The 3171-nt window shown below is 37.3% G+C and overlaps 1 pseudogene; it reads right to left on the bottom strand.

The window, feature by feature from the left end:
- Positions 1–1213: 1213 nt before the first annotated feature.
- LOC102485153 (39S ribosomal protein L13, mitochondrial-like) lies at positions 1214–2033 on the bottom strand (annotated as a pseudogene).
- Positions 2034–3171: the final 1138 nt, after the last annotated feature.

Genomic DNA, 3171 nt, shown 5'->3' with positions numbered 1-3171 from the left:
ACCTAATTTATTTTCATAGACAAATATATAATTCTGAACCTTAAGAAAATAACATATAAAAGCTATAGACCTATTAACACTGAATATACATGTAAAGAAAAAAAAATCAACAAAAATACTAATGGGAAATTTTTAATAATATATTTAATTTTTTAAAAAAATATCATGAAAATATAGAATTTAGCTCAATAATGTAAAACTAAGAAAGTATCTATTACAAAATGCATCATTCTACAGGAAAATTCATATTTGAGATATTTTGGAATGTAGTTAATGAGTCCATGCTCAAGGGAGCAAAAATGAGAGTAGATGCAATCGAAACAGGAGGTATTAACACACGAATCCTCTTGGCCTCCTCAGAGGTTGGCCACCATGACGAAACAGCATGCAAAAGATTGTAGAAATGTTCAGCTCATATCCAAAGGCGCATGATCTAGCAATTAAGAATTAAAACAAAACAAAACAAAAAAGTCTATTCATTTGAGGAAGATTTCAACAAGAGGATCCAGTTTTGTAGGTTCAGCTTCTGGGGGAGAGGGAGGGTCTGGAGTTAGATAGAGAAGAATCGAAATGGAAGATGTGGTCAATAGGAAGAAATGAAAGTATTCAAATGACAGTGAAATGAGTGTGATTCCAAGCAGGGCTTGGTACTTGTAAGAGGAATCGATACACAATCAGAAAAGTGAAAGAGTAGCCTGGTGTCTAGCTTTGTGTTCCCTCACCTGGAAAGGGATTGAATTCAAGCAGTCTATTTCAAAGCTTTTTTTCCCCAAGGAAAACAATTTTATTCTTATCACCATTATACAATTCAGATCAGATTACAAAGTAAAACAATTCTATAGAACACAGCTGCATGTAGCTTAGTGGGGATAAATCCTGAGAGACACGTCCTTAGGTGGTTTCGTTGCTACAGGAACTTCAGAGAATGCATTTACACAAACCTAGATGGAACAGCCTACTATAATCTTACGAGACCACCATCTGGTATATGTAGTTCCTCATTGACTGAAAAGTCACCTGGCGCATGGCTGCAGTATATTTCTAACAATTTCCTGTTGAAGGAATATCCCTTTCTGGCCTTTCTCTATAAACATTCAGCACTTTTTAACCGGTACTAAACTCGTGCAGATGTTTCAATGTCCTATAGGTTAGAAAAGTGCATCAGAAAGAAATTTCAATCACCGTAGTATTATTTTCTGCAATTTTCGTTCTCCTATAGCTGATAATCTTCAGGTGGAGACCACGCTCTTAGGAAAGCCTCTATCTCTTCTTGTGTGTACTCATTTAGACGTTTGGGTATTTTTTGTGGTTGAGGTAGCTCTTCTACTAAATTCTTCAGAATATCTTCTGGAATATCCTCAGCAGGGAAAAGATGCAACATTTGCGTCAGAGTTCTTCTGTGGAGGTTTTTCAGCAGCATGCCATAAATAGCTAGTTTTACAATTGCCACTGGATCCCAATGTTAAAAATTGAGCAGCTGGGACCAGCAGTTAGCATAATGGCTATGTCACTGGACTCCCGTGTAGTCAACTGCAGTTCGAGTCCCGGACCCGGTGGCTTAAAACTCACGCTGGGCATGTGTGTGTGTGTGTATGCGCCCAAGATCCCAAGAGGAGAATGGAGGAGAAGGGATTGCGGCATGGCCATCCCCCCTGGGGGGTGATTTCTTGCTTTCTGTCTCTGTCTCTGTCTGTCTGGTGAGCACACGTGCCATATGGCAAAAACCTCTCCAAAAATAAAGAAAGTTGAGCAGCTGTTGCTTGTCTGAATCCACCCGAGTAGCCAGTATGTGAGGAATATATTTATATACTTTCTGTTCCCATTTGTTTCCAGAAAATGCAATGTGTCTTGTGGTCATTATGACAACACGATCCCCACAGTCACTCAGGGGATGGTACACAGGTTTACGTAATCCCTGAAGCTTTGTGGATGCCGTAACAGCAAGTTTCCCAGGGGCTGCATTTTCCCATCTTGAGATACCACACTCGAGCAAAAGTGGCCCATTGCTGGGGCGCCCTGGAGAAACTCGCCATGCTTGCTCTTGGCAGGACCGTGCCCCTCAAAGCTTTTCCAAATAAACTGAGGGAGACTTTAGGAAGCACCACACCCTCATTCTGAAAGTGTTTGCAGAAGGAGGAAATATCCACCATGCTGAAGAAGACCTCGATAGCAGGTCCAAAGAATATAGCAGTCACACAGAGGATTTGCTACACTCAGTTATTCAGAGTTTGCAGAAAACAGAGGGGCCAGAGACGGTATGTGTATATTGGATTCTGGCCTTGGAAGGGGAACACTCATTTCTGTTAACAGAGATTACCCAAATTCACTACTATTCTGCCTCCGTTAGAACAGGACGAAGTATGTACTTGGAAACTCTTACAGCTAAGTGAGCACAGAGCAGGCTGAATGAACATCTTACCATAGGTTAGAGATTTTGAAAAGAAAAAAATCAAACAAAGACACAGACAGTCTCTGACTTATGGTTTGACGTGATTTTCCGATTTTGCGATGTGTCTACTGGAGTATTACGTGCACTTTCAATTTACAATGTTCATGAATTACAATGAGATTTTCAGAAAAAAAAACCAAACCATTGCAAGTCAAGAAGTACCTGTATAAATACTTCCAATTAATACCAGAACAATATTTAATGAAAGGTTAAAATTTTTCCTAAATTAAATATGCTTTGTAAAGGAAGAACTAGTTTATTTCTTAATATGATTCACCAAAAGTCTTTTAAAAGTTAATATTAAACTTAACCCAAAATCCCAGTCGTTCTCTTTAAAACTGGTGTAAAGTTGGAATGGCAACTGCCGACATAAACATTACAGAGTATTTTAAGAATTTGGATAACACATTAAGGTATAGCCAGAAATACTGGAAATAAATAAATATTAGAAAATAAATAAGCAAAATATTATTGTTTGTTTGTTCATTAAAAAAATCCTTAAAATGATATTTGGATTCTAAAAATGGTTTTTAAAAAAAGAAAATGATACAAAATAACTGAAATCTCAATAGTGTGCCTGACAGTAGCCAACTCACAACTAAAAATAATGGAAATTAATATTTTTATTTATAGTAGAAATGTTGACAATGAAATAAAAGTAAAATGTGACCTATAGACAAAAAAAATTCAAAACTTTCTTGAGAATTACTTGTTCAAAATCA

The sequence above is a fragment of the Tupaia chinensis genome, unplaced genomic scaffold (genome assembly GCF_000334495.1).
Source record: "Tupaia chinensis unplaced genomic scaffold, TupChi_1.0 Scaffold000271_1, whole genome shotgun sequence".
Classification (NCBI taxonomy): domain Eukaryota; kingdom Metazoa; phylum Chordata; class Mammalia; order Scandentia; family Tupaiidae; genus Tupaia; species Tupaia belangeri.
The sequence above is the reverse complement of the archived record's forward strand: the minus strand, read 5'-3'. Positions and strand labels throughout refer to the sequence as shown.